This window comes from Rattus norvegicus, chromosome 14, assembly GCF_021556685.1.
Source record: "Rattus norvegicus strain SHRSP/BbbUtx chromosome 14, alternate assembly SHRSP_T2T, whole genome shotgun sequence".
Lineage (NCBI taxonomy): Eukaryota > Metazoa > Chordata > Mammalia > Rodentia > Muridae > Rattus > Rattus norvegicus.
In genome coordinates, this window is record NC_141547.1 from 101,146,315 (window position 1) to 101,155,945 (window position 9,631).

A 9,631-nucleotide genomic window follows, 5' to 3' on the forward strand; every position below is an offset into this window, starting at 1 on the left:
CCACCAGGCAACCCTGCATCGGCAGCTTCCTCATACAAAGCAATGGGAAAGGATACAATAGTGAGATACGGTGTAACACACACGCTCCCCCACTTCCTCTCTGCTCCGGAGGAAGTCTGTCATCTAACTTCTTCAATAAATTGCATCGTACTCACTGAGCTCACTCAAGGGCTATCTATCGATTGCTGATTACTAACAAGGGATGGATGGAGCGGATCTCAGGAGGGAGCACTACGGACCCTACAGAAGTTCTCCTGAAGCTCTCGTTCACTCTCTCAAGAAAAGTCGAGAATGAATACTAGATTCGAATTAAGTCGGTCTGTGTGGTTAGTGCAACATCTTAGGAAACACTGTAGGAGTTTTAAACCATCATCGATTCAACTCACATCTTTCTTCTGTAAATAACACTGAGGCTTGTTTATTCTGCAACTACCAACCGGGCTAGCTGGTTATGGGCTGGTCGCTAGTCAGAAACAACTCCTCAGCCCTTGTGGAACTTTCTACCCCCACTTTCACATAAAAACCAGGGGAGAACATCAAATCAGTCCGTCCACAAGTTGGTTAAATGACGTTATGAAAAACACCTTGAGTACCTTAAACTGTTGGAACAGAAAGCCACTATGCCCAGGAAGTTATTGTTGTTCGTCCCACACTGTCCCCCACCTCCCCTAGGCTCCAAGCAACCCTCCAATGAGCAGGCCGGGTGCCCATGGTGTCCTGGAGTCAGCAGGCTGCAGTTTTAGTGTCAGAGGAGACCTTGGGCCTGGCTTGCCACTAGCATTGCCTGTCTGTGTACTGGAGAGTCAGATCACTCTTCTGCCGCTGCTGCAGGCTTTGGGACGCTACTTTGGGACGCTAAGGGCTGAGGGGCTCGCTTGGGCCGCTAAGCAGGAAGTGACTGCGATAGGCGGGAGCGATGACAGTTTCAGGAGAGAATTCTCTCCCCCAGGGTGTTCCAGCTCTATGAGACAGATGCTCTCGGGTGGTCTTTGATGAAATAGCTCGTGCACTGTATTCCTTGTGGACAGGATATATACATTTTGGGGTGGGGCAGGTTCTAAAAGTGGATGCTGTCTACTGGCTTGGGCTGATGTTAGGGATGCTTCATCTGCATGTGGAGGGGCTCCAGGTGCTCCTACATGACTGATTGTCACAGTCCTCTCCATGGAGTGTCGTCGTCATGTGATCCAGGACAGGAACCCGGTCGAGAGTACATGAAAATGCCTACTGAACTCAAATGTGAGAGTACCGGGGTTTCTGAACCTGCTCGACCCTACCAAGTTTTCTGTCTGGTGGCGTGGTCCACTGCCCCACATAGCACTAGGAAGGTCAAGGAAAGTTCATCCTGTTCTGGGAGACACAGTAAAAGCACGCTTCTGATGCCCAGTGGCCCTTCAGAGCATCCTGGCGTAAGAGGATCAGTTTAAGTTAATCAGTGTGATGCCCTTATCTCAAGACTTGGAATTGGGACCCAGGTCCATTTTACCGATTTAGGTTTAGTGAAATGTTATTCCAATACAAATTTACTAAGATATAACTTTTGATAGTTTTTTTTATTGCTCTGACAAATTATGTTGCAGAAATAAAGTAAAGGAGAATGTAGCAGGATGCAGAGAGGCATGCTTTGTGGGTGGGTTCCTCTCTCTCTCTCTCTCTCTCTTCCTCCCTTCCTTTCTTTCTAAGATTTATTTTGTATTTATAATGCATGTGTGGGGGCTGCATGAGTTTGTATACATCAGTGTGCAGATGCCCATAGCGACCAGAAGGTGGCATCAGATCTCCTGGAGCTAGAATTACAGTTAGTTATGAGCTGCCATGTGTGGGTGCTAGGAATTGCATAATAAATACTCTTAAACCTCTGAGCCATCTTTCCAGCCCCACTGGCAGATTTTCTACATTTTCCTTTTAGTTTATCTGTGATCCCAAACTCCAAAATGGTGCTACCACATTTGGCCCCTTCCCTAATACCCGCCCCCATCCCATAGTAACCTCTAGAAACGCCTCACACATAATCAATCACACATCTGCTTTATTAACCACCAAAGGCCCTTCTCAACCCAATTAATTTGCTAATGGAGGTCAACCATCTGGAAACCACCCCTTGTCAACATGGAGAGCAAGCACACGTCCTTACAGATAACATTTCGCCCCAGCTTCCTACATATGTCTCACAATGAAAATACACCCGCTCTCCATAGTTTTAAGTCCCAGCATTGTTCAAAAGTCCAAAATCGAAGTGTCCTCTGGGACTCAAGGTAAGCTCTTACCTGAACTGCAGAAGTCAAAGGTCACTTAGCATGAGTACAAGATATACTGAGTAAACATTCCTAACACCAAAGCAAGGCAAGCCCAGACGGGGCAGAAATCACGTCCTGTACCTGCATCCAACCTTCAGAGCACATGGGTGAGACCAAGTCTTTCAGTCCTGTTATTTATCATTTGTCCTCTGCATGGCTTCTCTCTTGGGCTGTCACTACTTGAGCTGTGTGGTTTTTCTTGGCAGGTGCCCCACAATCCTGGCATCTAGAGTTTTCTTTGCTCTCACGGCTTCCCACCTCATCCTCTCAGGGGATCCCCACAGGGATTCCACCCTGCTCCTTGCTCACAGGATCTCCTCTGCAATCAGACAAAAGCCTCCGTGGCTGTGGAGGCTCCAGCTTGCTGCATGACTGTAAAGCCAGCATCTCGATCGTGCGGAAGATGCATCATCTCAAGCCGGGTGAGAAGTTGGATCTCCTCATCCAGGAGTCTTCAGACCTGCCCTGAACTCACCTGAAGAAAAGGAAGGGCATCCCCATGACTTCCTAACTTTTGCCACTTAACGTTCTTTGCGTCAAGACAAACACATCCGTGCCCCTTTCCAGGACCCAGGATCAGGGTCACAAGCTGTCATCACTGTGGACATCTTGGGGTAGGAATCTGAGGCACCCGCAGCTGGATTCGTCCTAGAATTTGGGAAAGCAATTGGGCTCTATCGGTCTCAGTCATGACAAAAAACATCCACGTTTAGCTTGCCTAAGCCAAAACAGGGAACGGGAAGCTCACAGGGCCGGAAAGCCAGGGCAATACAGGTCAAGGGGTCAAAGGCTGGCTCTCCATGCCTTACTTACCACCTCCCCTCTTCACTCCTCCAGAGATGCACAGCCCTGATTCTCACCTTCACGAGCTTCCTTAAGGGCCTCCGAGAGATGCCCATGACATTTCCCCCATTAAACCACGCAAAAAAAAAAAAAAAAAAAGCATCTGTCATGGCACAGGCTGTGGGCAAGTCACGAAGGGCCACTTGTCATCCCTCCTACGGCCCACCCCCACCCCATGCCCTCAGCGCATCTGTCTCCAAGAGAAGGATGGACATTGCTGCCTGGCGGGCTGAAGCAGCAGCCACAACAATTCTCTCCGTGGCTGTTATTTTCAAACACGAGAATCATCCCATCTCTGGGTAAAAATAGAGCCAAACGCTCCTAAGTAGGAAAAGAGTCTGGGAGGAGGAGGAAGCTGCCAAGAGCAGCCACCCAGCAAATAAAGTTGTGTGCTGGCACAGACCGGGCCTCCTGAGGAGCAGTCTTGTTTGCTGTGCTTGCCGCCCACTGGCTAAGGCAGCCGAGAGGGACTCAGCTCTGAAGCCTATTCTGAGAGCAGGCCAAGACGGCCTGGCTCTGGAAGGGCCAGCTTCCCACAGGTTTTGGGGCTCTCTCCACCCAACCTGGCCCTCCTCCTAAAGGTTACTCTTGCAGCCAGTCTGCCCTAGCCAGTTGGGATTCACTCCTGCCTCAAGCACTCAGCAAGGTGGGTTATCTCTCTATCCTGCCTAGCAGAGTACTGTCCAGACCTCCAGCAAGAGGGGTGTGGTCCAGCACCACACCCTCCCCGTGAGGCAAGACACTGCTAGCTTAGACATACCCAGGGCAGAGGCCTCATCCGCCGCCTGACCCCTACGTTGAGTTTATCTGTCTTGTTGACTGGTTGTCTTCTCAACTGGGGATCTTGCTATCGATCTTCCGGCCTCTGCCCGCCGAGAGCTGTGATTACAGGTGCGTACCACCGTGCCCAGCCTCTCTGCTCCCTTCTTAAGGCACAGATTCTTAATACCCACAGATATTTGTCACAGCCAGTGACAGTTGCAGTGGGTCGGTGTGAGCACAGGCCAGTGGGCAACGAGTGGGAACGATAACAGCAGCACAGCAGACACCGACAGAGGCCACGCTGACATGGAAGGGAGTTAGTCACTGCTGAGAAGTTGTTACAGGCCAGGCTCTGGCCACTGCACACACTAATGCCCTTGTTTATCTGTACATTTCCAGTGTACAAACACCCCTCGGGACCTGTCTTAATCACAATGTTTCTTACTGTGGCAAAACCCAGCAAGCACTATCAGTCATCTCCAAGTACCTCCAAGACATCACGAACCTGATGTCATGCACTGGCATGGCACTGTGGTCTTCTTGTCCACAACACCTAGGCCACTCTAATCCTGAGGAGGCAACAGATAAGCTCACACTGAAGGGCATTCTGTGAACAACCAATACTGCCCAAAAACATCGGTCACGAGAGACGCGGAAAGATAAGGGAAGACTGAGGAGCAGGCAGGAGGCCACGAAGAAAACAAAAATGTCATGTGACGCTTTAAGTAAGGTGCTTAAAGCAACGACCAACAGACTGTGGAGAGAAACACGTGAGAATTAGCACACGGTTAAAGAAAGCTGGAGAGAAGCACACAGATATTCTGTACTGTTTTTATGACTTCTCTGTATCAGAAATTAATCTAAAATAAAACAACTTTAAGGGCAGCTGTCGAGATGGCTTGGCAGATAAGGCACTCAGTGCCACAGCAGAGGACTGAGTTCAGTTCCAAGCTTCTACATGTTGGCTCGGAACTGTAACTCCGGTTCCAGGGGGTCTGGCACTTCTTCTGACCTACTTGGGCTCCTACAGGATGTGGTGCACATACATATGCTCAGGCAAGTGTGTGTGCATGTGGGGTGTGTGTGTGTGTGTGTGTGTGTGTGTGAGTGCATGTGTGTGTGCACGTGAGTACATGCACACACAAGTACTTTTTAGAAATTTAGGGGCTGAATAGATGACTCAGCACTTAGGAGAACTTGCTGTGTGGGCTGGAAAGATAACTTCGAGGATAAGAAAATTTGTTGCTCTTGCAGAAGACCTGGATTCTAACACGCGCATGGTAGCTTGGGACTCTCTATTAACCCCAGTCTGGACACCTTCTTCTGACCTTTGTGAACTCCAGGCATGCACATGGTGTGCAAACATACACGAAGGCAAAACACTCACACGCGACATATAGCAAGATAAATAAACATTATTGATATATTTTAAAGACCATTTCTTGCAAAGAGCCAGTTCAGTTCCCAGCACCCATGTTGTGTTGCTCGGAACTGCTTGTAACTCCAGCTTTAGAGGATGATGGCCTCTCCTGGCCTCTGTGGGAACCTTCACTCAGAGGCACACGCACACGTGTTAAAAAGACAAGAGGAAATTTTACATTTACGATATTTAGCTCACTGGACTGGTCTACTGGCAATGAAAAGGTGCCCTGGGGTGAAATAAAACATTCTTTTAAATTTTCTGACACATTTTTAAAACACGACACAGGTGCTCCCGCTCTCTCCCCACTCCCCTCACCCCTACGTGTTCAGGGCCGGCCTCTACTATTCTACTTCTCTATGTTCTCTCTGTGTCTGTCTCTCTGCCTTTCTCTGCCTCTATTACCCTCTCAACTCCCCTCCCCATACCCTGAATAGACTCTATTCTATACTCTGAGAGAGAAAAAAAAGCATGCCACAGGAGTGGTTTTTGTTGTTTTGTTGAAACAGTGTCTTGCTTGGTAGCTCAGGCTGGCCTCACAGCAAGTGCCAGTACGGCGAGCGACCTTGCTTTTATCTGCTTTGTCCTCAGGCAGGATCATCCCTGGAGCTGAGTTTGTATCCAACTGCGGGGGCAGGAGCTAAGCACTTACAGAAGTCCTTCTCCCACTTCTGGGAGCTGTAGAGCCGGCCTTCAAGCGAGCCGCGCCCCTCCCAGAGAGCCGCGCCCCTCCCAGCTGGAGAGCCGACAGAGGAGAAGAGGGCTCCCCAAGAGGCTGCTTTGCATCTTGTTTGTCTTATTCTTGGATCCCGCAGGTCTCCCTGAGTAAGTTCCCTAGCCTTCCAGACGGTACACCAGCACCCCACCCCCCCTTCATTCCTTCTATGGTGACTCACTTGAAGCTTTTGCGGTGGGATAAATACGGGCATTTCCCACCGAGTTTAAGCCCCGTAACGCACCCTCCAAAGCCTGCCGCTCATTTCTCATTTCCCACAAGACAAAAACAAGAACGTGAGACTGTTGCTATGCGAGCGGCTCACGTGTGCCCACATTTGATTACTGTCTTTATATCTGTGTGCCCGGGCTCCTCCAATCCACCAGCCAGGAGGCCAGATCCCGTCGCCAGAGAGTCTGAGGGCGCCTTCGCCGCAGCTTGGAATGCGGGCGGGCGCCGGAGCCTGAGCCTGTGCTGGGTCTCTGTCCAGGTAGGAGGTTTCCCACAGCTTCCCCTTCGCTGGCCCTGTGTTCTGCCAGCACAGCTCTACATTTCCAACTTCCCTTCTCTACCCAGCCGAGTACAGACAAGCTCATCCCCATCTCAGTCCTGCACCATGTTTTGCAACGCGGAAGAAGGTATTCTGACCCTAGCTGCCTCCAGCCCTTGGAGAGAGAGCTACAGAGGATCCTCAGGGGTCTGTGGCACAGCTGCATGGAGGAGACACAGTCTGTTGAGGTCCTTCCTGGGCAATTCAGTTGTCATCAACAGGGTAACACAAAAGCAGATGGCCATCTCTACAGTACAGTCAGGGATGGGACAGCTCTGGGGCGTCTCTGTCAGACAGTCAGAAGAGGCACAGCTCTTCTACTGCAGAGGATAGTGGATGCTGACCCTAACCAGACAGGCGCCTACATGTCAAAAAGGAATGCAGACTCATCCAAGTGACACAGAACTTAGAGATCAAGTTCTTGCCTTGATCTGAGGGGACAGTAGCCTTAGTCCAGAGCTATGCAGAGCTAAGGCACTCACCCCATCCCCATGCACCCCATCCCCTGCCTACTAGGTAAGAACATTCTCAAGGTAAGGAGGGGTAGGCCTATGCTTTTGTGGTAGAATACCTGCCTAGCATTGATGAGGATCTCCAGGCTTAAAAAAAAACAAAAATAGGAGGGGGTGGGGGAGGAGGAAAGAGGAGGAGACGGTAGTGGAGGAGAAAGCCAGACAAGTTATTTTAAAATGGACACTTCCCATTTTCATACCAAGTGCTCCTTGGCTGTAGGGCATTGGAAAGAGAGGGCTGGCCAGGACTGGCCAGGATGGAGACAGGGTCAGAGGCCACCGCTGGGCTTCATGATACCAGAAAACTCACAGCAGAGACATGTGGGACCCCTCAGTCCCACTGCACTTAGGGAGAACGCAGACATTCTGCAGAGGTATCTATCACCTAGGAGTACTGGGAAGTAAGGTCACCCACGCTGGGCAGCGGGTGAGGAGTACGTGTGGAAGGTTGGCTTGTTGGTTTAACAGCCTCTCAGGACAGAAGACTCAACAATGAGACTGACCGAAAGGAAATGCGTATTTTAAAAAACGATCTAGAAATGGTTACGTGTCATGTGTCCAGAGACAACCCTGGGGAGCAAAGGAGAAATGAGGCATCCAAGGGTAAGGCTGTCAGCGGGATTAGTGAGTCAACGGAGGAACGAAGATTCCAGATAGTGAACATCACCACCGCAGAGTTTCTAGGTGGCGTAGTCGATGCTGTGAACCAATGACGAGTGAGTACTTCAGCTGAGGAAAGTAAGCGGAGGGTTTGCCTCCCCTTACAGTAAAAAGACCCCAGGATACTCGAGCTCGGGCCTAATGGAGATGGCACCGCCAGTTTCTCCAAGACTTGGAGTTCTCTCGGTTTAGGGGTGGAAGGGAGAACACCGGTCAGAAGACGTAGAGGGCATTCCAAGGAAGCTCCCGGTGTGGGGGCAGCGGAGTGAAGAAGCAGACCCCTGGAAACGCACGCACGCACGCACGCACGCACGCACTTGCTGGGTCATGGTAAAGCTCAGCTGCGTTCCCGCTGAGCTCCTCCCTAACCTGAGCTCAGTCTGTAGGGTGGGAAGGAAACAAGTTCTAGAGCGTAGATGGCACTTCCAAAACTGAGATCAAAGCCAGGGGCTCCCACCCTGCTTTATCAATGAAAGTAAAGGAAGACACACTTAAATCCCACCAGTTAGAAGGCAGAGGCAGGCTGATCTCTGAGTGAGGCCAGCCTGGTCTACAGAGTGAGTTCTGTGCGGGTCAGCCAAAGCTGCAACAGAAAAACCATGTCTTGAAAAACAAAACACAGAAGACTCGATGAGATCTACCCAGCTGCAGCCTTTCAGCATGGAAGCTGAACTTGGGGTACATTTCCTTTAAATACAAAGCATTTCCTGAGGGGCCGACGGAATCACTCAGTGGGTAAAACCGAGCCAGATTCTGGAAGCCATGTAAAGGTAGAAGGAGAGGACTCCATGAAGTTGTCTTCTGGTGTCATGGTACATGTGTGTGTCCACATACACACCATACAGGACAAAAAAAAATTAGGCTTGTTATGAATTTTTACACAAACTAGTTCTTCATATAAAATGCCAAGATCACTTAGTATTCTCTCCCACAAAAATAACAGCAACCCAATTTGAAATAACTATTAAAGACTATCAGGACTAATTCATTTTCTATCAGGACTAATTCATTTTCACATGAGCTCATAAACATTGACTCCTCAGAAAACAAGACATAGCTGGGGAGTTTTGTGGAATGGGAAGTGAACAGGGCATGTCCTCATGTACCCTGGGCTAACATGAAGCTACCTATGTGGCCAAAGGATGCCTCTGACCCTCTAATATTCCTGCTTCTACCGCTGGAGAGAGCTGGGACACAGGCCTGTGCCACTACACCCCAAGTTTATGTTGCCCTAGGGTTTACTTCCGGGTCTCTTGTGCATAACAGGCAAGCTCTCTACCTACTGATCTACACCCCAGGTCCTGGAACATGTTTTCAAAAGGCCAAAATGGGGAAAGAAAAATGTCTACAGCTAGGCCTGGTTTCACAACCTTGAAACCTCAGCATCTGAAAGCTGGGGCAGTAGGGTCGGGTAACAGTTTAAGGCCACCTTAAGCCACTAAGTAAAACAAAAAAAAAAATTGTCATGGTTCAACCAACACTCTCTTAAGTAGTGGATCTGTTTTAAGAACTCTGGCCACACTCCTTCCCCCTCCATGTCTAGTCCATGCACTCATGTTCCCAGACAACCCAAACCAAGGACAGGGTATGAGTTTTTATTCTGTATACCTTTCATAGAGAAAGGTAGCAGACATGGGTGTTCCAGACCAGGGTTACTCAGTCCAGGGCAAGTCAATAAAATGGTTTAGTCGGTCTCAGGGAGGACTTGGAGGAAGGGCACGAAGGTGCTAGTTGACAGGAAGGGAAGAAAGTGCAAAGCCACGGCTGGAAAGCCTGGGTCCTTCTTGCAGACATGTGGGATGCAAAGGCGCTGGGGTGCCAGGTGCTTTACAGCTGAAATGCGGGTCATTAATTCCATCATGGCTCTGGAGG

General features: G+C 49.8%; 1 protein-coding gene and 1 long non-coding RNA gene across 3 annotated transcripts in view; both read right to left on the reverse strand.

The window, feature by feature from the left end:
- Window positions 1–9,631, reverse strand: part of LOC102552091 (uncharacterized) — a 98,808-nt gene that overhangs the window by 64,334 nt on the left and 24,843 nt on the right. The window lies entirely within an intron of this gene.
- Window positions 2,013–3,531, reverse strand: LOC148001485 (uncharacterized). 2 transcript variants are annotated; one of them, XR_015637632.1, is made up of 2 exons: window positions 3,158–3,531; window positions 2,013–2,772 (listed from the first exon to the last, which is right to left on the reverse strand). It is a non-coding gene; the product is annotated as an uncharacterized LOC148001485 (long non-coding RNA). The 2 variants fall into 2 exon arrangements; XR_015637633.1 differs by having other exon boundaries at window positions 3,111–3,437.